At 40.7% G+C, this 26,977-nt stretch overlaps 1 long non-coding RNA gene across 1 annotated transcript; it reads left to right on the forward strand.

Annotated features, from left to right (window-relative positions):
- The first annotated feature begins 223 nt into the window (after nt 1-223).
- Nucleotides 224-26,564, forward strand: LOC138760974 (uncharacterized). Its single transcript, XR_011356021.1, has 4 exons — nt 224-269; nt 16,300-16,453; nt 22,326-22,509; nt 26,272-26,564. It is a non-coding gene; the product is annotated as an uncharacterized lncRNA (long non-coding RNA).
- Nucleotides 26,565-26,977: the final 413 nt, after the last annotated feature.

A 26,977-nucleotide genomic window follows, 5' to 3' on the forward strand; every position in this document is an offset into this window, starting at 1 on the left:
CGACTGGCTGAGTTCCTCCAGCAGGTTATTTTTTTTTGTTCCGGTTCCAGGATCTGCAGCATCCTGTGGGTCTCAAATTTTACCAACATTCAGGAAGTTTCCTGGCAAAGATTATTATGATCAACCTCTCTTGAAATTCAGCTCCCAACTATTTCATGTTTTGAATTTAAAACTCGCCCAGACATCTTGGAGGAATTTGAACTTTTATCACCAGATCTTCAGTTGAATTAACCAAACCTAATGGAAAACAGGATGATCCAGAGAAAACAGTGAGTCAAAACATAATGTTACCTTTGCAGAACAAAGAGTGCAGGCCCTTGTGCCCCCCAATGTTGTACTGATGCACATCAATTGAACCCTTCCTTTCCTCCTAGCCCATCACCCCTTCTTCTGATGAAGATCTTGCTGCAATGCCTAGATGTCCTGTTGTTTGCCATGCTGTGCCATGCCTTTTCACACATGGAGAGCACCTGATATTTATGCATTCCATCAAAAGCAACCAAAGAGGTTGGCACAGTTATATCAGAAAGGGGTGAGATTTTCCTGTTGCTATGGATATGTTTGAGCCAGGTAGATGTGCAGATGTGAAAATCTGATATAATTATTATTGTCCTGGAGAACAGATTCTGATTCATGCCTATTCCATGTTTCATTGGACAATTAAGTGTGCACAAAATAGCATGGCAAATGGTTGGAGTTGAGGAAAAATTCATAACGCACAATGCAAATTAGTTAACGCAGATTGAAGTGCAACTTCCAGTGAACTGGTCTGCAGGTTTCTGATCAAACTCATGGTCAGACCACAAGGAATTTGAGAGGAAGGAAAGAGTTAACACTGAAGAGTCGATTGTGCGACCTTGGTTTAGCAGTCTTGTTCTATCTCACAGGAGCAGACAGGCTTGGCAACAAGAGTTAACCAATGGGCTTGAGACAAGACACAGGTGTGTACAGAACTGTGTATGTGCTTTTTCACCCTTCTCTCCTTCGTTAGTCCTCTTTGCTGTCGTGAAGCAACTTAATTCAAGTTTACTGAAACAAAAATCTTAGAAACCGACATAGCACCTTTGTTAAAATATGGCAGCCACATCCTGCCAATAATTACCAATAGATGGATTAACAAAAGAAATTACATAAGGGGGTGGCTCCACGGTCAGTCGTCAGGAGCGCCGACACCACACCCAGCCTCTTTCTTTCCTTTCTCTCTTTTCTTTTAAGGGGGTGGGAGAGGGAGGTGGAAAAACACCGCAAGTATGTAGATTGTTGGGGGGAATATCTGTGCATCTTGTAACAGCCTGTGATGTTATCTCCTTGTTTATTGATGGAAAACAAAAAATAAAATATAAAAAAAGTTTACTGAAACAAGTCCGCCAACTCCGGGATGACCCCCCCCTCCCCCCCCCACCATTGTGCCGGAGTATAATAAGTTAATGTGAAGTTCAGCATCCTGATTCCTAATTCCAATGTGGATGTTCCCAGCAGGAATTCCGCACTCCAGGAGGGGTGGTTTCCAAGATGTGCCACGATTCAGGATGACCCTTATTTCCCAACACCACGCAACAACTTGACGAAATTAACCGAGATGGAAATATTACTTATCCTTCAATCATTCCAAATGTTCTTTGGACTTTTACGACAGCTTTTTCATACAAGCGATGAAGAGCAAATAACTTGAAAAGATATTAGACATATCACAGGAGCATTTAGAACTGATGGAATGAGTGAAGATAATGATCCTTTCAGCCTTTAGAAAGGAAAATAAAGTAATATGGGGAAACTAATTTTGCCCAGATGCAAACGACCATAAAATTAACAAAAGGGGTAAGTTTCATGACTCAGCTTTTACCAAGGAAGAGATAAGAATGTTACCTGATGTAGAACCGGGCTACAGATGCAAGCTGTGACAGTATTCACTTCAGTACCCGTATGAGTGTGGGGCAGCCATGTGTGCTCACAATAAATAAGCCTTACACAGAACAAGGTGCATCCTTCGATCCTTAAGGAAGCAAAGAACTCTGGCAAACATCTTGGATGTCATCCAGAACTGTCAAGAAACCAGGGGTGAGGGAGAGGAAAAGTAAAATAAAGCTTGGTTAATAAAAGGTGAAAATGAAATCACAAGCCACTAAGATCTGAATTTGCCATGGGTGACCTTTACTGAATGGTGAAGTGGTGGAACATTTTGTCAGAGGGACACTGGTTCTTGATGGGGAGATCTTGGTCATTTTTAATTTGATAAGTCAGCTTGTTGGGGGTAGGAGAATGCAAATGGGCTACTCTTCGATCTTTGTCAAACCTTTGATCCAATTTAGACATATTTACATCACAGTAACAGGACTTTTCAGCCCACAAGTCCATGCCGCCCAATTTACACCCAATTAACCAATTAACCTATACCTATAGGAGAAGGCCACTCCGATATAAAACCTACGACCCAAGGACCTCGCTGCCACGTCCCAGCTTGCTTGGCCACGGCACACGAACCATGGGTGTAAAGGGTAGGGCCAGTACTGCGCGCACTGCACTCCACCTAAAAGCTCCTTTGCGCAGGCCCGAGGACAGGTCCACGTCCTCCCCCTCAACGTCCTCCCCCTCCACGTCCTCCCCCTCCACGTCCTCCCCCTCCACGTCCTCCCCCTCAAAAGATGCTCACAAACTCAAGCTAGCATGCTGGAACATCAGAACCATGCTAGATAAGACTGACAGCCATCGACCTGAACGTCGGTCTGCCCTCATTGCACATGAACTCCTCAGACTTGACATCGACATAGCCGCTCTCAGTGAAGTCCGCCTGGCAGATGTAGGCAGCTTCCAAGAACGCGGCGCGGGCTACACACTCTACTGGTCTGGCAAGCCTTCGGATGAACGACGCCTATCTGGTGTAGGCTTCATGGTCAAGAGCTTCATTGCCTCCAAACTCGAAAACCTTCCGACAGGCCTCTCGGACCGAATCATGTCCATGCGACTCCCACTTCAAAACAAGCGTCACATCACCCTCATCAGTGTCTATGCTCCAACCCTCCAGGCGGAACCAGCAGAAAAGAACAAGTTCTACACCGACCTGCGCAACCTCATCCAACGTACCCCTACAGCCGACAAGGTTGTCATCCTGGGCGACTTCAACGCTCGTGTCGGCAAAGACTCAGAAACCTGGCCAGGAATCCTGGGCAAGCATGGCGTCGGCAAGTGCAACGACAATGGGTGCCTCCTGTTGGAGCTCTGCGCAGAACAGCGGCTTGTCATTACAAACACCCTTTTTCAGCAGAGGGACAGCCTTAAGACCACCTGGATGCATCCCCGATCCAAACACTGGCACCTCCTGGACTACATCCTGGTGCGAGAAAGTGACAAACAAGATGTGCTCCACACCAGGGTCATGCCTAGCGCGGAATGCCACACTGACCACCGGCTGGTTCGCTGCAAGCTCAACCTTCACTTCAAGCCAAAGCCCAGGAACAATAAAGCCCCCAGAAAGAGGTTCAATGTTGGAAAACTGCAGTCAGACGAAGCGAGAGGAAACTTCCAGGCAAACCTCAAAGCAAAGCTCGACGTTGCAACCCGCCTCACGGACCCGTCCCCTGAAACCCTCTGGGATCAGTTGAAGACTACCATACTGCAATCCACTGAAGAGGTACTGGGCTTCTCCTCCAGGAAAAACAAGGACTGGTTTGACGAAAACAGCCAGGAAATCCAGGAGCTGCTGGCAAAGAAGCGAGCTGCCCACCAGGCTCACCTTACAAAGCCGTCCTGTCCAGAGAAGAAACAAGCCTTCCGTCGCGCATGCAGCCATCTTCAGCGCAAACTCCGGGAGATCCAAAATGAGTGGTGGACTAGCCTCGCCAAACGAACACAGCTCAGCGCGGACATTGGCGACTTCAGGGGTTTCTACGAGGCTCTAAAGGCTGTGTACGGCCCCTCACCCCAAGTCCAAAGCCCGCTGCGCAGCTCAGACGGCAAAGTCCTCCTCAGCGACAAGATCTCCATCCTCAACCGATGGTCAGAACACTTCCAATCTCTTTTCAGTACCAACCGCTCAGTCCAAGATTCCGCCCTGCTCCAGCTCCCTCAACAGCCCCTAAGGCTAGAGCTGGATGAGGTTCCCACCCTGGATGAGACATATAAGGCAATCGAACAACTGAAAAGTGGCAAAGCAGCAGGTATGGATGGAATCCCCCCAGAGGTCTGGAAGGCTGGCGGCAAAACTCTGCATGCCAAACTGCATGAGTTTTTCAAGCTTTGTTGGGACCAAGGTAAACTGCCTCAGGATCTTCGTGATGCCACCATCATCACCCTGTACAAAAACAAAGGCGAGAAATCAGACTGCTCAAACTACAGGGGAATCACGTTGCTCTCCATTGCAGGCAAAATCTTCGCTAGGATTCTACTAAATAGAATAATACCTAGTGTCGCTGAGAATATTCTCCCAGAATCACAGTGCGGCTTTCGCGCTAACAGAGGAACCACTGACATGGTCTTTGCCCTCAGACAGCTCCAAGAAAAGTGTAGAGAACAAAACAAAGGACTCTACATCACCTTTGTTGACCTCACCAAAGCCTTCGACACCGTGAGCAGGAAAGGGCTTTGGCAAATACTAGAGCGCATCGGATGTCCCCCAAAGTTCCTCAACATGATTATCCAACTGCACGAAAACCAACAAGGTCGGGTCAGATACAGCAATGAGCTCTCTGAACCCTTCTCCATTAACAATGGCGTGAAGCAAGGCTGTGTTCTCGCACCAACCCTCTTTTCAATCTTCTTCAGCATGATGCTGAACCAAGCCATGAAAGACCCCAACAATGAAGACGCTGTTTACATCCGGTACCGCACGGATGGCAGTCTCTTCAATCTGAGGCGCCTGCAAGCTCACACCAAGACACAAGAGAAACTTGTCCGTGAACTACTCTTTGCAGATGATGCCGCTTTAGTTGCCCATTCAGAGCCAGCTCTTCAGCGCTTGACGTCCTGCTTTGCGGAAACTGCCAAAATGTTTGGCCTGGAAGTCAGCCTGAAGAAAACTGAGGTCCTCCATCAGCCAGCTCCCCACCATGACTACCAGCCCCCCCACATCTCCATCGGGCACACAAAACTCAAAACGGTCAACCAGTTTACCTATCTCGGCTGCACCATTTCATCAGATGCAAGGATCGACAATGAGATAGACAACAGACTCGCCAAGGCAAATAGCGCCTTTGGAAGACTACACAAAAGAGTCTGGAAAAACAACCAACTGAAAAACCTCACAAAGATAAGCGTATACAGAGCCGTTGTCATACCCACACTCCTGTTCGGCTCCGAATCATGGGTCCTCTACCGGCACCACCTACGGCTCCTAGAACGCTTCTACCAGCGTTGTCTCCGCTCCATCCTCAACATCCATTGGAGCGCTCACACCCCTAACGTCGAGGTACTCGAGATGGCAGAGGTCGACAGCATCGAGTCCACGCTGCTGAAGATCCAGCTGCGCTGGATGGGTCACGTCTCCAGAATGGAGGACCATCGCCTTCCCAAGATCGTATTATATGGCGAGCTCTCCACTGGCCACCGTGACAGAGGTGCACCAAAGAAAAGGTACAAGGACTGCCTAAAGAAATCTCTTGGTGCCTGCCACATTGACCACCGCCAGTGGGCTGATAACGCCTCAAACCGTGCATCTTGGCGCCTCACAGTTTGGCGGGCAGCAGCCTCCTTTGAAGAAGACCGCAGAGCCCACCTCACTGACAAAAGGCAAAGGAGGAAAAACCCAACACCCAACCCCAACCAACCAATTTTCCCTTGCAACCGCTGCAATCGTGTCTGCCTGTCCCGCATCGGACTGGTCAGCCACAAACGAGCCTGCAGCTGACGTGGACTTTTTACCCCCTCCATAAATCTTCGTCCGCGAAGCCAAGCCAAAGAAAGAAGAAAAAGAAACCTATACCTCCAGTATGTTTCAAGCAGTGGGAGGAAACTGGAGCCCCCGGGGAAATCCCATGCAGACATGGGGAGAACATACAAACTCCTGACAGAATGCATGGGATTCGAACCCTGGTCCCAATTGCTGGCATTGTAAAGGAAGTGCACTAACCGATACACCAACCATGCCATCCAAATTTGTTGGAAAGACTAGCACTAATAAAATAAAGAAAGGTATAGCTAGAAATATATTGCAATAGGTAACAATTGGGTAACCTATAAAACACAGTTTGTTGGACAAAGTGATCGACGATGACCTGGGAAGAGAAAGCAGTTTAGTCTTGTCAGGGAGATGTTTAAATTTTGTTGGGACAGATCAGGAACCAGGGTCAATATGACAGAATATGAAACTAAGGGAGCTACTTATGTGTAGCTTATGTTTTGGAATGCACACGCAGACAGATGTAAGACACACAAATGTACACACACACACGCAGACAGACGCACAGACACACAAATGCACACACATGCATACACTACATACACACACACACACACACACACACACACACATGAACAGACTCACACAAGCACACAAAAGGAGAAGAAAGTGAATCACATTTGTCAGAGCAGGGGAGGGCAAAGTATTCAGCCTTCAGTGTAGAAATAAGGGATGGATCAACCAGCGCATTTACTGTAAGTGGAGCAAATAAATTGTCCAGCACCTTTCGGTTCAAGATCAGGTTTTTTTTCCATCAGCCCAATGGAAGTAAATAAGACATTTGCAGATGCAGGAAAACTGGAGCAACACACAAAATCCTGGAGTAACTTAGCAGGTCAGGCAGCATCTACAGAAGGCAAAAAAAAAAGGGCTAAAACCCTTCAACAGAATTCTTCCAAAAACTATCAGGCTCTTGAACTGGCCTGTACTCCCCAAACCCTAACCCTGAATTTCTCTGGAACCACCTGAAAATCTGTCTGCTCTACTGGAATCTCACTTTGTTTTCTTGCACCAACTGCAACTATAAACATCTATTTCTCTATCTTTGTAGATTTGTAACCTTTCTTCTGTCTTGGCATATTGTAATAATTAAATTAATACTGCTGTAGTAGGTGTGGTTGCAGCAAGTCTGACAGAAGTTGACAGGTTATTGTTTGATTGAAATCCAAGCAGAATTGTGGTGGAAACGGAAAACTGCAGGCTCTGGAATCCTGAACAAACAAAGGGTGCAGAGTTAGGCCATCCAGCTCATTGAGTCTGTTCCACCATTCAAATCAAGGCTGATGTATTTTTGATCTCCTGCATTCTCCCTGTAAGCTTTGACACCTTTCCTTACTGGTCAGGAATCTGTCAACTGGAGATTAACTGGAGAGACTCATCGGGTCAGGCAGCATTCATAGAGAGAAAAGGACAATCATTGTTTTCTAGCTTGTTGTAACCTTCCTCTATACTGTTCAGTAGGAATGGGAGTGGGGATGTGAAGGTGTCTCACAGGCTGCAAAAGCTCTGCTAACTCCACTGAGACCACTATCCTCCTTAGCACCAACCACAATAAGTTAAACCAGTGGTTCTCAACCTTTTTCTTTCCACTCACATACCACTTTAACTAATCCCTATGCCATCGGTGCTCTGTGATTAGTAAGGGATTGCTGAAGGTGGTATATGAGTGGGAAGGGAAGCTTTAGACCCAATTGTTACTGAAATATTTTGCTTCAGAAAAATTGTCATTGGCCCATTTCCTTTGGAGTTATGAAATCGTGCACATAATGAGTCAATTAGGTACGATTAAAACAGTGGCTTTCAAACTTTTTATTTCTACCCATATACCACCTTCAGCAATCCTTTACTAATCACAGAGCACCTATGGTTTAGGGAATACTTAAAGTGGTATGTGAGTGGAAAGAAAAAAGGGTGAGAACCACTGAGTTAAAGGCAATCTCAATGAGAAAGCAGGAATCCATTAAAGTCATGCTTTTTTTTTAACGTCAAGTTCAGTTCAACTTGATAAAAGTCTGATTTTATTGTTCATGCGATGAATCCTGTGGCCTGTAAGAAAAATATTGGAGTCATAAACTAGCCTTTTTTCAAGTTCTAATTGGTTTTAATGTAAGCCCTGGGGAAATCTGTGGACATTAAACTCATCTGTCTAGTGTGTGGATCAGCCACCTTGCGAAGGTCGTGAAAGGAAAGCTGACATTCAGTCTTGTCACCCTGCTAGAGGTCAAACACTGTTCCATTTCCCAAAGATGGCAATTCTTCACAAAATTAGTCAGAAAGATGCTATTGAATTAATGACACGCAGTAGATCAAATCTCTGAATTTCATTGAAAGCTCAACAATTGGGTTATGCCTGTCCAAATAAGGAAATTATTTATTTTTTGTGTTTGACAGAAAATGATGAATAGGACTTTGATATATTTGTCGAGGTTGTTGAAACAGATGATAAAATGGGAAATTTACAAGGTGGAATTTCTACTGCCAAAACCACACCCATGATTTATGGTATTCTTTTGTGTAAGAAGGTTAAATCTTCAATGAGGATTGATGTTTGCAAATTTGACTCTTAATTATTATTTAGTCTTCAAAATACTTTGTCTTCTGAAGTCTCCTTTCACATGGGATATTTTGACCCTCTCATCCTTATGGATCTGCTTTCATAAATAACTGTGAAATATTTGGTTAACTCAAGCCTTCTACTCGTGGATGTGTAAAAAATGCTATCAAACTGATGACACTAATTACCTGTCACTGTAATATGAGGATGATTTCCCCCCAATATTATCAGCTTGCAATATGAATAAAAACTGCAGACATTTATAAACTCAGTGTTGTGTTTCGTGGGCTACTGCATTGATTATTTTAATGATCTCAGAGCCAGAATGGCTACCGCTTGCAATAATTTGTCATTTCTCAATGTCAAAACGATGAGCATTCCACCGTTTCTTCACAATGGGCCAGGTGCAGGACTGAAGAATGTACTCAGTCACACATGTTCTGGTCTTGTACATCTCTTTCCCATTTTTGGGAAGATATTTTTTGGACCTTATCTTTAGACTTTAATGTAAATTTGAGACCAAATCCCTTAATTGGCCTCTTTGGATTAATTAAGATAACTGACATGAATTAAACAGTTTCTCAATTCTATGTAATCTCCTTTGCTTCCCTTATTGCTAGATGTTCAATGCTGACGAAATGGAAAGGTGTTGTCCCTCCTGCACATACTCAATGGCTATCTGATATGGTGGCATTTTTAACTTTAGAAAAAAAATCACATGCTCTACCAATGTAACGGGTTTGATTGTTAAAAAAAATTACGGGGTCCTTTTATCAACTATTTTCATAATTTATAAGATTAATCAGATACTGTTTTAGTCTTCTCTATAATATGGTTGTAAATTATATGTAACTACCAAAAACTTTTGAAGGGAAAGTGTCGATTTTGTAGATTAATGATATTTTTTTTTGTCTTTTTCAATTAGCCATTTTATGTTTGTTTAAGTGCGTAATATACATTTTTGTCTTTCTTTTAGTCTGTTTGTTAAAGTACTTTGTTTATATATAATGATTTTTTTTCTAGGTATAATTACTACACCTGTATATTCCTTTTTTTTGTTCTTACTCTGTTTCATGACCCTTGTTTGTTATTATTGAAAACTTGATAAAAATATTGAAAAGAAAGAAAATCATGAGTTTGAGCTGAAACAAGGAAGCAATCTCACTGCAGGATAGCAAGTATCAAGAGAAGATGGCTTTTCAAACATAAAAATGTTGGCGGGGGTACAACTGAGCCTCATGTCATGGTTCACATCAAGTTCTTTGTGCAATTATGATAACAGATGTCAAAGATATTGCTTTGTGTGGAATGATTGAATAGTAGCTGAAAATCAGGCACTAACACAGTGAGAGTAGAGCATCGAGTGAATTGGATTGCAATTCTGATGAAACTTGCATCAGACTTGTAATGTGATTCCCTGGTAGAATGTGACCAAACATGTAAGACTAAAAAAAATTCTTCTTTTCTGCCTTCGATTCTTTTTGTCACCAGTCTGCTTTGTTGTCGTCGGTGACTGGGCATGGAAATCTGGCAATGACAAGTGCAACAGAGCAGTCGTATTTCAAACATTTGTGTGAAGCTGAATGTCACTGGAGGAGTGGTGCCAAAAGCTGGGATCAGTTTAATTTGGTTCCATCTGAGAATGAAGCAAAACCAACATCCTCGTTCTCCAGAAGTTTCACAGCACAGCACAGCACTGTGTCCCAACTTATCTATGTCAACAAAATGAGTCTAATTTGCCTTAATTCGCTCCCTATCCTGTTAACCCTTTCCTATCTATGTATCCAAGTGTCCTTTAAATGTTACGATTGTCCCCACCTCAACCACTTCCTCTGGCAGCTCCTTCTATATACTCATCACCCTCAGTGTGAAGAAAGTACCCCTTGTGGTGAAACCACTATTGTACATATTTGTCATATGTAAATTACATGACCTTTCCTGTTGACCCTGCTCTCACTGGCCAGCTCATAACTCCTCCCCTTTCTTCCCCATAAAGGCTGTCATGCCACAAGTCTGCCTCCAGTTCGAGTCTGGGTCAGTGTGAGTGACCAATACAGGGATGCTCTCCATCTCTTGGAAATAGAAACCCTTCAGTTTTGCAACTTCAGTCTTTGTGTAATTGATCGTGCATCACCCCTCAGGTTCCTTTTAAATCTTTCCCCACTCAACTTTAATCTGTGCCAATAGTTTTGGATCCCCTTCTCAGGAAAAAAAGTTATGATTATTTTCCTTATCTATGTTCCTCACGATTTTATAAGCCTCTGTAATCCCTCTCAGTCTCCTATACTCCAATGATAAAATGTCCTAGCCTATCTAGCATCTGTTTGTAATTCAAGTCTACCAATCCCAGAATCTCAAGAATCTTTCAGTACAAAATTTCTGGAGAAACTCAGTAGGTCCATAGGAGGCAAAGATAAATAAGCAATGTTTTGGGCCAGAGCCCTATGTCAAGGTATGAGCAAAAAGTAGACAGGTGTCTGAATAAAAACGTAGGAGGAGGAGGGAAGACACCACGTTATATTCCGTCTGGGCACCCTCCAATCAGATGACATTAACATTGACTTCTCCAGTATCCATAAGGCAACACAGCCCCCCCCCACCGCACCCCACCCCTGTCTCTCTCCTTCCTTATCCCTCGGTCTTCTTTCCTTCAGCTCTACATTCAATCAATTCTCAGCTTTTCTCTCCTGCCCTCCTATCCATGTCCAGCTATGGGCTCTTGGCTGTTGGTCTGTGCTCCTCCACCTGCCTGTACATTCCTCCTCCCCCACCTTTTAATTCTGACACCTGTCTGCTTTTGATCCGTACCTTGTCAAAGGGCTCAAGCCTGAAACGATGATGATATATCTTTGCCTCCTATGGACACTGCAGGACCTGTTAAGTTTCTCCACCACTTTTGCATATTTACTATAATTACGGCATCTGCAGAGTTTTTTGCTTCAGAATTTTTTAGGAACCCTTCCAGCTTCATGATATCCTTCCTGTAGCTGGGTGACCAGAACTGTGCCTCTGTACTCAATGCCCTGACCAAATGTGCCAAATGCCTTTTTTTACCACCCTGTCTGCCTGCAATGCCACTTTCATGGTAACCTGCATGTTCACCCTGGAGGCCTTAACGTTCTGGGGAGTTTCACTTCGTAGAATTTAGTGAAGCTTTTCAGTTTTAGTCTTTGCCAAACTTGGGTGATTTTAGATACGAGAGAGGCATGTACATTTTAGTTTCTTTTTTTTAAACTTTATTTATTCGTTCAAAAAACAAATAATATATGACATATGCAGCAATTAAACATAAACATTAATTTTTTTTATATATAGAAAAAAAGAAAAGAAAAGAACCCCCCCCCCCTCCCTTCAGCCAACTTACACTTTAGTTTCTATGAAAATTGGTTTTGATGGCACTTACACTCATTCCAACTTTACCAATTTATTCAAGAAAACTTTTCAGGAGATTGTGAGCAGTCCTTGTCCAACCATCCGTACTTTCACCTTTCTAAATCTGTTTGCTATGGAGCCATCATACCAGAACCAAGTTGGTTCGATTAGTTGCACAATGCTTACAGCTTTCTTAAAGCAATGCAAATTCTGCATTTCTATTTTCTCTTGACACAGAATTTCTCTGATGAAAAAACTAAGACCATTTCCAAATATCCTTTAAGGTGAGTTCTGTTTTCTTCTAGGTTATGAACTTAAAGCTGACAAAAAAAACGATAACTTGTACTTAATATGAAGTGTCCTTTTTCGAGGGTGCTAAGGAGTTTATTTTGTTTGTAATTATATTTAGTCAATATGAATCTGGAATAAATTAAATTGGAGATTGCTTCACAGAAGATGTAATTTCTAATCAGATGAGTTATTCACTCCAATGTGTGCTATGTTGTGCATCATTTTCAAATTGACTCTACTTTTTATAGACACACAATGTTAGTCTATTGGTATCTTGCACACCTAAACTGATAAGAAATCTTCTCAACTATTCACACATGATGATAAGCAGTATCTGTTCATTGCTTACTATTCCAACAAACAATAATTGCACGCACATTTATTTTGCCAACTGATCTGCAGAAAAAAGGCAATCGCAGAACAAGTGAAGTACTTTCGCCCAGCTTTACTGGTTGACGTAAGCTGAGCAATAATCTAGCCAGGTCATTATGATGTTAAAGTCATTGTGATCGGAAAGATGGCTCTTATTCCGCAAATGAGCGAAGGCATAACCCTATTGGCCACATAGTAAAAGTGCCAAGAGATGTATAGGATCCTTCCACTTTGGAGGTCTGAGAGAGGTGAAAAAAGACAGTCTCCCTCAAAACACAGAAGGGGATGGAACCCTGGGACACATTACTGGCAATGGTGCTCTAAATGGTTAATGCTACAAGGAACAATAACAAAATGTACAAATGAATATGTTGCAATGGCTATGAAAATACCTTGTTAACAATGTTTATCTTGAAGTATTTAAAAAAAAGGAGGAAAGAAAAAAAAGTTAATGAGTGCTGCTGATTGGCACAATCCATAGTCCTGGAGTATGTGAAGGAATCACTGAGGCTTGGTGCAGTCAACACTAAGGGATTTGTGTGACCATTGGATTAGAGAATGTATCCTGTGTGGCAGCAATTTAATCATTTAATGGATGTTCCTTAGAAAGTGTCCTGTCTGGATGCATCACTGTGTGGGTTGGCAACTGCTCTGCCCGAGACTACAAGAGATTGAAGGGAGTATTGAACACAGCTCAGACCATCAAACAAACACCCCTCCCATCAATTAACTGTCTACACTTCTCCTTGCTCTGGGAAAGCAACCAACATTTTAAATGACCCATTCCATCCTGGTCACAATCTTTCCTCTCCTCTTTTTAGGGAGAAAATATATGCCTCTCAACTTGAGGACAGTTTCTTTCTCAGAAGCCTCATTAGTAAATGAAGGTCTCTTGATCTCACAAACCTTCCTCATCACAGCCCTTGCATGGGTTTAACTGTACTTTTTTCTGTAATATTAGAAAGACTTTTATTCTTTGCACTGTCTGCTGTACTGAAGTATGGACTGACTTCCATGGATAGCACACAAAACACAGTATCTCAGTACATGTGACAATAAATAATTCAATTCATATATTTGAGTAGAAAACATAAGTGGCAATGATGCATTCTAGGAAAATATGTTGATTAGAAGGTACAATGAATACAAGGAAGGGTGTGTACTGATTGCATTTCCCATATGTTATCATTGTTTAAGTTTATTTGTCACAAAATACTTTGCACAGAGGGAAAGGTTCTTCTGCGAGCAGACTAACAAGTAATCTGTAACATTCATACTGCCAGGCAAAGAGTGCATTCACAGAGCATAGGATTACAATGAAAAGCAAGGCCAAATAGCACCAAGCAAGGGCAGTGTGAAGGGACTGATGTGGGATTCATTGAGGATCCAGATGGATGTGGGGAAGAAGCAGACTTTTAGCCTGTGCTTTTACAGACTTGATGGGAGGAGGGAGAAGAGAGTGTGTCCGGAGCATAATGGGTCCTTCAATATGTTGCCTGCCTTTTTAGGCAGCAGGAGATATAGCTGGATAAATAAATCATAAATAAAGTTTATTTTATTAATTAAATAAGATAATAGACATCAAGCATTTTGGCTCTAAGGGTGGGTGACAACCCCTCAAATGTTTAACTGATGGAGGTACTTAAATGTGAGTTATGTGATGATATTGGTTAGTAAATGAAGATAATGACATAGGGCCCAATTATATTTACCACATACATTATGAATAATGCATACTTGGAAATAAAGGTAGTACAAGTGCACACCAAGTATGTTTGATGGTGTGTAGGGGCCTCTCGCCCAGAACCTTCATGTACAGCTGGAGCTTACTCACACGGCACTGTTCACTTGAGGAGGAGAATGTAGATGAAACTGTTATCCACTTCCTTTTGGAGTGCATGTATGCTGCAAGTTCTGGAGAGGGATGTCTTGGTCCATCCTGAACAGCGGGGTGACAGAGGAACCTGTAATCACCGGTTTGGGGCATGTGGAGACGTACATTGATTGGTGTCAGGAGACTATCAACTCAATGAATAGCAACACTTCAGTTTACCCCAAACCGATTTGCCTTTCAGTGGAAAGCAATGCCTGCAATTGAATGATACTGATCTGGCACATTCCAAGATGCAGGAGTACACGCTGAAGGATCCAATCAATTTCTGCGCCGAGCATGCAAAGATTCCGTGGGAGTGGGTCACGCTATAGAATCCTCCTGCCATTGAGAAGCTGGGTGCTCTTGTCATAAACATTATTAAGCGCAACATAAGCTTAACACTATTACAATGCCAGCGGGCTCGAATCTGCTGCTCTCTGGCAGGAGGCGTGACCTGCTTGGGTTTCTTACGGTGCTCCAGTTTCCTCCCACCCTCTCAAACATAAGGGGTTTGTATGTTAATTCATGTATTTGGGCAGCGCGGGTTTGTGGGTCACCTGTTACCACACCATGTCTCTAAATTACATTTTAAAAAATAACCTCACAAGCTTATGAGACAGAATATTTGGAACTCTTGAGATACTGTGAATCAGTGAAGGAACTTCAGAAAGTGTATGAAAAAAAGTCCTGTTTCTGTAATTGTAAATACTATGAGGAAAGCACAGTTCAATAAAAACAAAATACTACCAAATTAAAGCATCATTGTTAAGATTTAAAGGCAATGTGTCATTTTTCCACAGCATAAATATATGTATTTCCACTGATTTAAATATATAATGCTCTTACAAGGCTAATTTATCATGTTTCTAAGTAAGTTAGGTCTGAATTTGTATGGTGCTGCCATTCCTTGCTTCAAATCAAATGAGCCCCAGTATCATTCCGGCAACATGATGCTATTCTGTCCAGATATAACGCCATTTGTACGGGAACTACTTTGCCACAGGACCGCAAGAAATTGCGGAGTTTTGAACACAGCAAACAAACATCCTCTTTTATTGATTCTGTCAATAAGTCCTGCTGCATCGAGAAAGCTACTGACATATTAAATGATCATCCCGGTCACACACACTCCACCCCTCTCCCATTGGACAGAAGATATGTGCATTTGAAAACAGGCATGGCTAGATTCAAGGACAGTTCCTCTTCTCCTTTCATCAGATCACTGACTAGACCTCCCATTTGTAAAATGGCATTGCCCTTGCACGTTTTTAATGGATCCTTTTCCCTGTCACACTATAGTCTTCCGTTTTAATTTTACCTTACCTGTGGTACTCAAGAACAAACTGGCATGCAAAACAAAACATTTTCACTCAGCACACGTGACAACAAACAGTTCCATTCAATTAAGACCATGTTGAGCTGTACCTCCAAACAAGATGTTCCAGTGCAACACAACATAGAAATCTGTCCATGTGCATCCAACTCCCCCACCCCACAAAGACAAATTCAATCTAACTAAGTATTGCTTAATCAGTTAATCATTAATATAAACAGACAGAAGGTGGGAGTGATGTGGTCTGACGCACAGGCAACTTTACCAATGCTCTTTTTGGATTCCACCAACCCTGTTTGGTTTCAGAGAGTTCCCTGGCCTTCATGGAGACAATGGCAGGAGAATAGATTTCAAGAGCAGAGGAGAAAGTGATGGAACTTTAGGTTTATTCCAATGACTATAGAGCTCTTGAATCTCACTGTACTATCCTAATCTTAAAAATATTCTAACTCTACCAAAAGATCTGTCTGCAGTACTGAAATGCCACTTAAACATTCCACTGATAGTTTTCTGGCATTCAACCTTGAAACGTTAAAGATAACTTGCTAGATCTTCTGTAAAAATAGCTGTAGCAGTTGATTTTCCAGCAGATTAATTGAATTTTCTTTCTGAAGGTTAATGGGTCTCATGAAATTAGATCCTACTGCATCCATACCAGGACCTGGGCACAGTAAGAGCTTTAGACAGCAAATTTCATGGCCTCTGGACATAACAAGGCACTTTGAGGCCAATGAAGGATCTTAGTAATGCAGCAAGCAATTAACAAGAGTAAGTAATCCCATGAACCTGTATTTGGATTATATGGGGTTGAATTATTAAATCCCCTTCCCGCACGTTAGTGGTGTTGCACCAAACCATGGCAATTAACTGACGAATGTTGATGTTTTGTCATCTCCTCTTTCTTTCTTTCCTTTTTTTTCCCCTTTTTTTGGGGGGAGGGTAGATTAGAGGGGGTGGGTTGGGTTGGGTGGGTTAGGGAAGAGGGGTGGGGGGTTGTAGGGGATTAGTTTTCAAAATATATGTGTGTATTTTATGTCCTTTCTAAGTTTTATTCATCGATTGTATGTTTAACATATTGCATCATGATTCAATAAATACAATTTTTAAAAAAGTAATCCCACAAACACCAACTGATAATGATCAGATTTCTTTCATTTAAGTAACACAAACTCAACTGGTGGGGTTGTCCCCGGTTCAATCCTGTCCTCTGGTGCTGTTTGTGTGGAGTCTGAATGTTCTCCCTGTTATTGCATGAATTTCCTCGGGATGTTCGCGTTTTTCCCTCTTCCACATAGGTTGGTGGGTTAATGGGCTACTGTAAAATGTCCCTGTTTGCATAGGTGAGTGGCAGAATCAGCAGTGGAGTTGAAAATATGAGGAGAATAAATGCGGGATTTATATAGGATAAGTGCAAATAGGGGGTTGATTGTTTGGGCAGACTTGACACCTCATCCCTGTTCTAAAAGTGTGTCCTTTTATTCTTGAGCCCTCTAGTCTTAGACTCCTCCACCACTGGAAACATCTTCTCCACATCCAGTCTCTCCAGCCCATTCAATATTTGATACGATATCCAGCCTTTTGATATTCGGTACAATATTATGTAATATTTAAAATAATGAAATAAAATTGTGTTGCGGTATTAACAAAAATAACAGAAATATCTATCAGTTCAGAACCACCAAATTCCTGGGCATGCCAGATTATTGGAGTTTTATTATACTTTCCTCTTGAAGTCAGTAAAGAGAGGTCAGAAATGGGCAGCCAATTCATAATGTACCTTTCCACAGTCAAAACTTTCCCAAATAATGGGGAAAGCACCAGGGGTAAAGCATTCCATTTTATGTAGAGTCAATAAAAATCTGCATCTTATTCAATAAATTGGTTAACAGCTCTGTTACACTTTAATTGAGAGATTCAGCATGGTAACAGGTCCATGAACCCATGCCACCCAAATAAGCCCATGTGATCAATCAGCCTACTAAGCCATAAGTCTTTGGAATGTGGGAGGAAACCAGAGCATCCAAAGGAAATCCATGTGGACGCAAGGAGAATGCACAATCTCCTTATAGACACGGCGGATTCAAACCCAAGTTACTGCTGTTGAAATATCATGGTGTTAACCCTTATGCTAACAGTAGAACTCTAAACTTGGCACACTGTTTTATCCTTGTGGACAAAAGGAATTCCAGTTATTATCACATTGAACAGGATTACTGAAATATACAGCCAACCATTTAGATGACATTCACCAATTGCACATACATCCCTTATATGATTTTAATGCCATTTAAATTTGTCTATTCCAATCTCCACTCCAGATTATTCCATTCACCTTTTTTCAAACTTTTTCTTTCCGCCCACACACCACCTTAAGCAATCCCTTGCTAATCACAGAGCACCTATGGCATAGAGAAGACTTAAAGTGGGATGTGAGTGGAAAGAAAAAGGTTGGGAACCACTGAGTTAAATGCTGAGAGAGGCAAGTGAATAGAGCATTCAGAGGTGGAATTAAATATACTGCAATGATTGTTGGAGAATGAAGTAGGGGAGGGAATTGTTGCTTGAGATTATGCTCCAGGAAGTGGTTGCGTTGAGCAATAGCATTCTTATCTTGCCAACATCAGTCAGGCCATTGAGCTTCTTTTACATTGGTTGTTTTCTCTGGGAGTTAAGTTCTTTGTATTTTCCCCAGCCAGCCAGCCTACCTGCTTAGATGCTTGGAGGGGTTTTGGCAGTTGGATTCACATTGTTCCTCCAGTATCTGGCTGAGTGTACAGGCCTTGAAGAATCTGGTTGCTTCATCTGCTGTCTTTCCCATCATTTTCGCCAAAAGAATTTTATTTCCAAAACTAAATTTTATTCATAATAAAATTCCTTTCCCTTCTCATCACAGCCCCTCAACACATGGTAGATGAAGGACTCTAAACTGTCATCTTTCTCACAATGTCCTCATGTTGGCTGCTCCATGTCTCAGTGTGCCTCTCAGCATGGACTCCTGCAGCCTGGAATGTGCCAGACAGCATCATTGGTTCACCGACATCTCAGTATGCTGGAAGACCTATTGGTTTCGGGCAAACCAAAGGGCATTTTTCACTGAGCTGGTGATCTTCCAGCAGTTCTGCATGTCTGTCCCTGTGTGCATCCTTGGGACAGCCAGTAAAAAGAAATGTTTCATGCATTTTGCAGCTGCAGCACACCTCTCCTTTAATAGCCTGCACAAGGACAGTTTCTAAGTATATCCCTTCCCCTTTAATTGCTGTGAGGATAATTCTTGTTGGTAGATCTCATCACCTCCCCCACCCAACCCATTTCTAAATATAAGGATAGCCCAAGAAGCATTGCACAAGTGCAATTGTCAGTATTGTTAAAAATGACTTTAGTTACCTTATTTATGCTATCCGGAAATAAGATGCAGAATCAGGGTGGTAGTATTTCTCTTCATTCTATGAAACACATGACAGCAGTGATAAATATTAGAGGACATTGTTGTCTTTGAGAAGCTCCTGGTCTAGCAAGGCACTGCGTGTTCTATGATGTCTCTGTTGTAACCCTTTAACTCCATGATAGCTGGCACTAGAAGCATATAGATAGGAGCAGCACAAATTAATCACCTTTATAATAAGTTTCAAAATTAATGTTTTAAGTATTTCCTCAACTGGCATCCATGTATTTGGAAAATAAAGTTGACATAATCAGAACTCCCTTCTCAGAAGAACCTGAGAAAATGAATGATGTTTAGCATTGGTCCTGTAAGAGTGACACTGGAAGTATTCTCAACCTTACAGCTCCTGCAGCCCGGGTTCAATTCTGCTCGCCAGTGCTGACTGTGTGGAGGTTTTCCATTCTCCCTGGGACTACCTGGGTTTTCTCTTCAAGCTCCAGTGATCTAATTTCTTGCAGAGCCGGGTTGGTGGGTTAATTGTCTGCTGACAGGATGATTTTTTTTTTGCAGTATTGCCCAATGTGAATATTTATTATTTGGCTTCTTTTCTCTCTTTTATATTTAATCATAATGTCTTTCTATTTGTGGCATCTTAATATAGTTTCTTGTGGTCTTGGGCAGAATGGTTCCTGGTCCATGCTGTGATGCATCTGTAAAGGTTGGTAAGAGATGTGGAGCAATTAACAGAAAACTGGCCATTTGCCTGATATCCCAGGTTGCCCTGACATGCAACCAAAAACATGTGCAGAGCCTGTCCCTTTGCTGATCGTGGTGGAGTGGCAACAAACCCGGAAAAAGGGGGACCGTCAAGATGGTGGTACTGCTCCAGCCGCTGTAACTGTCACTGGTGCAGACCCAGGAAGAACACAAAGTGGCAACATGGTCCTTCAGACTTCCTCCACAGGATCCTGCTGCCAGGAAGTTCCACCTCATGGTCCACTGTAGGTTTAAATCTGCCAAGAAGGAGAAGACTGGGAGAGGGCCCTACATGGTGGATGGGGAGGATTGCGGGAGCAGACCAGTGAGAGGCTCACTGGCCGAAGGAATTGCACCAGGCCATGGATTGGTGATGACTGGCCTATGGAAGCCAGAGATTGGGACCAGAATCCGTGAGTTCACCAATGGTGAGCAGGGTTCCAAAGTGCCTTGGCCGCTGACAGCTTCCTGATCATATCAGGGGTTGGGAACCAGAGGCTGAGGAGAGTGACTTGGATGCCTCGAGCTCAGGTTCACCCTTGGGCTAGAGAGGAGGCGGTGCAGCTACAGAGGTTACAGGGCTGCAGGAGCTGGCAGCATCAGAGTGGGTGGAGGGATCTGAAGGAACACTCTTTTGGTTTTCTTTCTCATCTTGAAAGTGATGCTGGACTAGTGGTGCCTCCATATGAGTCTTTACAGGGCAAACAAGGGAAATCAAGTTTCCTTGTAGGACAATAAATGAATTTTGAAACCCAACCATAAATATTTTGACAAGAAAATGAAGGTTGATTGTACAAACTATGGATTGCTTTTTTACACCACTTCTGCTCTTCCCCCTTTCCCCTTCCCTTCTTCCCAGCTTCCCACTCGCCTCTCCTTATCCCCCTCCAATATGCTTCCATCCTCCCCCTCAATTAAATACAAAATATCCTGGATTGCAGACTTAGCCTGAAATAAATATTGTTTCACACTGAAAAATAATCAACTGTTTAAAAAAATTAACTTAAAAAAAGTGCATAAAACAAGGTTTCAAAAGACACCAATACTTTAAAAAAATCTTTAAAAATATAAATTGATGAATAGTTATTTGAGCTGGGCCCAGCCCTTCTCCATTGGAATCAATGGGGCAGTACTGCTTACTGCAATGGGTCAACATGGCTAGCATAGCAGTTAGCCCAACGCTATTTTACATGCCAGTAATCAGGACCAGGGTTCGAATTCCATACTGTCAGTAAAGAGTTTGCACGTTCTTCCTGTGTCTGCATGGGTTTTCCCCAAGGTTTCCTCCCACCCTCCAAAACGTACCGGGAGTTGTAGATCAATTGGATGTAATTGGGTATGGGCTTGTGGGCTGAAAGAGCCTGTTACCATGCTGTAGGTCTATATTATAGAAATTATCGACAAACAGATGGAAGGTCTGCCAGTTTCTTGTTTACTAATGCTGCTTGACCCATTGAGTTTCTCTAGATTCCAGAATCTGCAGTCTGTTTTGTCAGGGTGTATAGGTCGAGACGCATAACAACAAACTTGAACTTGAACACGGTCTCTGATGTTCCCTAACCTTAATCTTACTAGCAAGTTAAGACAAGAACTGTGAAGAAGAATGAAAAGCATAACATGGCGCAGGCAACGTGCTTTTTTTCAGTCTCGTTTGGAGTTTTTAAAATTCCTTTTTAATTTAAATGATTTTAATTTAATTCAAATTCTTTTAAATTTTTTATCCTTTGTTACTTAGCCTTTCTGATTGTTTTTTTCCATATGATTTTTTAATAGGTTTTTGTATAGGTTTTCGTCCCCACTTGAATTTGTATTGATGCAATTTAATTGACTGCATGATCAGTTTTATGAGAGTGATGGGGGTGGGGGGGGGGGGGAATAAATACAGTCTGTATGTTAGATGAATATTAAAAAAGACTATATTGTTTGTTTGAATCTTATGAGTCTATGAAAATCAAAATAAAATATTTTAAAAAAATGAATAGTTTGTTTTCAAAGTTAATTCTTAAAAGGGTTAATTAAGTGCTTAATTGTTGACAGGTGTAGACAAGCTCAATGTGCAATTAAACAGGAAAGAATATTAGTAAAAGGAAAAGAATATGATTAGCATGTAAATAAACAGGATGGAGTAGATGATTAAAACCAAAGAAAACTCTGGTCACACTCAGAAATTTAGACAAATTTATTTTTAGAATTTTCAATTTTTATTTCTGATTTCTAGAATCTACACTTCTCTTTTGGATCTGAGATTCAAAATGGAACAAAGCTTTGCCAGATTCAGAATTAAATATTGACCGTTTACAAAGACTTCAAAGAAAAAGTTGTACTTATTTATTTAGCACCTTGCTGTTGTCCTCAGGAGTGCCATAAATGTTTTTATACTGAAAAGTCACCAATTTTAATACGCAGTTTCAGATTGGCAGGTCATCTGTGTGTGTTTGATACCTCAGTGGATAAATTGTTGAATTGTTCTGGAGAATTTTCATCTGAGTTCCTTTGTCACAGACTGTCCATTGAACCATTGGGCCAGAGCATGACCTGGAGGATTGGAGCTCAAGTAGCGGACCACTCTTGCACAGAGATAGGAGCCGAGATAACATCAATTAATAACTATGCATCTTTTAAATGAATGACTTCTTCACATAACTTTCCTGTGGATTGATGGAAGATGAGGGGTGACCTGATGGAGGTATGTAAGATGATGAGAGACATTGATTGAGTGGATGGCCAGAGCCTGTTTTCCAGGGCTGAAATGGCTAACATGAGTGAGCATAGTTTTAAGATGCTTGGGAGCAAGTGTGGTGGGGTGTAAGAGATAGGTTTTTCACACAGAGAGTGGTGGGTGCATGGAATGCACTGCCAGCAACAGTAGTGGAGGCAAGTACCATAAGACAGAAAGATATAGAAACAGAGGTAGGCATTTGGCTCAATGAGTCCCCTCGCCATTCCATCATGAGCTGATCCATTCTCCCACTCACCCCCACTCCCCTGCCTTCTCCCCATAACCTTTGATTGATACCTATCAATCTCTGCCTTGAATGCACTGAATGACCTGGCCTCCATAGTTGCCCTTGGTAACAAATTCCAGAAGTTCACCACTCTCTTGCTAAAGAAATTCCACCTGATCTTTGTTTTAAATGGTCGATCTTTAATCTTGAAGTTGTGACCTCCAGTCCTAGACTCCCATAGCTTGGGAAACAAATTTGCCGTGTCCACTCTATCCAGGCCTTTCAACATTTCAAATGCTTCTATGATGTTTCGCGCTCATTCTTCTGAACTCCTCAGAGTACAGTTCAAGAGCTGGAAAACATTTTTCATTTGCTAATGCTTTCATTACAGGAATTATTCTTGTGAATATTTTCTGAACTCTCTCCAATGCCAGCACATCATTTCTTAAATAAAGAGCCCAAAACTGTATGCTGAACTCCAAGTGAGGCCTCACCAGTGTCTTATAAAGTCTCAACATCCCATCCCTGCTCTTATATCCTATTTCTGATATGAATGTCAACATTGCATTTGCCTTCTTCACTACCGATTCAACCTAGAGCAGTGGTTGTCAACCTTTTTCTTTCCACTCACATACCACCTTAAGTAATCCCTATGCCATCAGTGCTCTGTGATTAGTAAGGGATTGCTTAAGGTGGTATGTGAGTGGGAATGGAAGGTTGAGAATTACTGCTCTAGAACAAAATGTTACTGAAATATTTTGCTTGAGAAAAATTGTAATTGGCCCATTTCCTTTGGAGTTATGAAACTGTGCACATAACGAGTCAATTAGATATGATTAAAACAGTGGTTTTCAAACTTTTTCTCCACCCACTTACCACCTTAAACAATCCTTTACTAATCAGAGAGCACTTATGGCATAGGGTATACTTAAAGTGGAAAGAAAAAAGGTTGAGAACCATTGACCTAGAGGTTAACCTTTAGGGAATCCTGCATGAGTATCTCCAATTCCCTTTGTACTTCCAAATTTTGAAATTTCTCCCCATCCAAATAATAGTTTCCCATTTTATACCTTCTACTAAAGTGCATAACTCTACATTTTCCAAAATTGGATTTTATAGCCACTTCTTTGCCTAGTCTCCTAATCTATCTCAGTCACACTGCAGCCTCTCCATTTACTCATCACCACCTCTCCCTCCACATTTCTTTGCATCATCTGCAAACTTAGCCACAAAGCCATTTATTCTGCAATCCAAATCATTAACAAACAACATAAAAATTGTTCATACAATAGGATGTCTTAGACTATTCACTAGATAGATGAAATTGAGAAAAAATGGAGGGTAATGCAGTAGGGAAATTCTAGGCAGTTGTCAGAGTAGGTTTTTAGGTTGGCAAAATACTGTGGGCAAAGGGTCTGTATTGTGCTCTAGGTTTCTATGTTCTATGTTCTGAAGGTGAGAACATCCACAGCAGCCAAGATTAATAGCACTCAGTCCAGTTTAAGCAGTGATTAAATTTTTTGTGGCTGCCAGAGCAGCCCAGTGAGTGCAAGTATGTAAACACAACGTTATTACAATACCATGAGCTGGGTTCAAATCTGTCGCTGTCTGTAATGAGTCTGTACGTTCTCCCTGTATCTGCTTGTGTTTCCTCCAGGTGCCTTGGTTTCCTCCCGCATTCCAGAGACTTATAGGGTTAGCAAGTTAATTCATCATCTGTGTGTAATTGGCCAAAAGGACCTGTTACTGTGCTCTATTTCTGAACTTAATTAAAAAAAAACTGTCACATCACTATTAAACCACACATCAATCAACACCTGACAAAGAAAGATGTGGTCACAAAGTGATTTTGAGGAAGTGTTTTCGTTGAAATATTAATGTTTTCCTCTTATTCAAAGTCAGTATTCTGCTGTGGATTTCAAGATTTTGCAGCCCTTTTTAATAAATGTAACAGACTGCAAACAACCATCTTAATTGCAGGATGATATAAGGAGAATTTCATTTAAAACACAATTGATGTGATCTAGAACTTGCAGCTTAGAAGGAGAGCATAAGCAGGTTTGGAAGTAAAGGTGAATTGTATTTATACTTGAGAAGGAAAATTAAATGCTGGTTTCTGGGGAAGGAGTTAGGCTGTTGAGCTGATTGGATAACTCTTTCAGAAATACAGTATGGTTGATTATGTCAAAGTGGCTTCCATCTATGTGTATGAATGATTAAGTTATTCTTTTTTTGTTTTTTTTAAATATTTTATTTCAATCAACATATATAAAATAATAATAACAAACAATAATAAATCAAAATATTATAATGTTAACAAATATATGTTGATAATATACAAAAAGGAAAAAACCCCTAAAAATTTAAAAAAAACATACCCCCTTAACCTAATCTAATCCCATATCTATTATAAAAATAACATAATAGCAAAGATACATATTACCTTGGGTTACATCAGATGACACTCAAGGATTGCAAAAATATCATTCCAAAAATTATTATTCATTTAGGGAAAACTTCAGTGGTCAGGAGGATTCAAAAAAATTATAATTTCAATCTCATTATTCTAGTTTATGAGCTACAAATTTGTAGAAATAAGAAATATTTACCCATTAAATTATAAGTAATTTTTTTCTAAAGGAATACAACTTTGAATCTCTGTATGCCATCTTTCTAATGTTAATGAGACATCAGATTTCCACGTAACAGCAATACATTTCCTTGTTATTACTAAAACTAACTTAACAAATTTCAATTGAGAATCTGACAATGATGATTTAGGAATTAATACTTTCAAAATTTCCTAACAACAGTAAATCAAGATTTAACGGAAAAGTCACACCAGTATTTCATTTCAAAAACTTACTAACAGAAACTCAAAACGGATGAACCTTTAAGTAGGGTTCAATATTTTTTCCCACATCTAAAACATTGATCTGATAAATTCAATCTCCATCTGCTCAATTTTTGAGGTGCAATGTAAAATTCATGCAAAAAATTATATTGAGGTAGTCTATATCTTACATTGATAGTATTAGACATAACCCCTTTACATAAATCTTGCCATACCCATTGATCTACTATTACATCTAAATCTTATTCCCATCTTTCTTTTGAATTAAACAAACCTACTTTAGGTGCATGTTCTTGTAATAAGATATATGCTATTGAAATAAATATTTTAGTTATTCCATCCATTATGATTTGTTCCAAATTTGAAAGATTTAAAAAAAACTATATCCATCCTAATTTCTCTGCTGAATAGGCTCTTAATTGAAAATAACAAAATGATGTATTATGAGGAATATAATATTTAATATTTAATTGATCAGAAGATCAATTGTTATCATAACAATCTCCGAATTTTGAAATTCATTTTTTGGTTCCAAATATTTAAAAAAGGATTATCTTTCAAAAAATTAATAGAATAATTTTATAATCAGCATTCAGTAATGATATAGGTCTATATGAAACTGGTTTTAATGGATCCCTATCTTTTATAGGAATAACTGTAATTATGGCCATGGAAAAGGTTTCTGGAAGATAATGCAGTTTAAAGGCTTGTTCTATTACCTTCGTAAACAAAGGAATCAATATCTTGAAATTCTTTATAAAATTCAACTGGGAACCCATCTTCTCCTGGAGATTTATTATTTTGTAAACTATTAAGTGCATCATAAGCATCTTGTTTAGTAACAGGACTGTCTAAGCCATCTTTACCTACTTCAATTAAACTTGGTAATACCATTTGTGATACATATTCATCTATAGCCTCCTCATCATGTAATGATTCAGATGTGTATAAATTTTCATAAAATTCCTTAAATACATCATTTAATTTTTGTGGTTCAATGTCACTTACTTATTATTCTGTTGTATTGCATTAATTTGTTCTAGAAGATTGTTCTGCTTTTAATCGCCAAGCTAAAACTTTATGTGATCATTCTCTGAATTCATAGTATTTCTGCTTGGACCATAATATCATTTTCTCTGTTCTATATGTTAACGTTATATTACATTGTAATTTCTTATTAACTAAAGTTCTATATTTATTCTCAGAAGATGATTTTTGAATTTCTTTTTCCAATATTGTCATTTCCTTTTCTAATTTATCTATGTTCTTCGTATACTCCTCTTTAAGATTTGAAGTGTAATTTATAATTTGTCCTCTTAAATAACTTTCAATGCATCCAAAATAATAAACATATC

This window comes from Narcine bancroftii, chromosome 4, assembly GCF_036971445.1.
Source record: "Narcine bancroftii isolate sNarBan1 chromosome 4, sNarBan1.hap1, whole genome shotgun sequence".
Taxonomy (NCBI): domain Eukaryota; kingdom Metazoa; phylum Chordata; class Chondrichthyes; order Torpediniformes; family Narcinidae; genus Narcine; species Narcine bancroftii.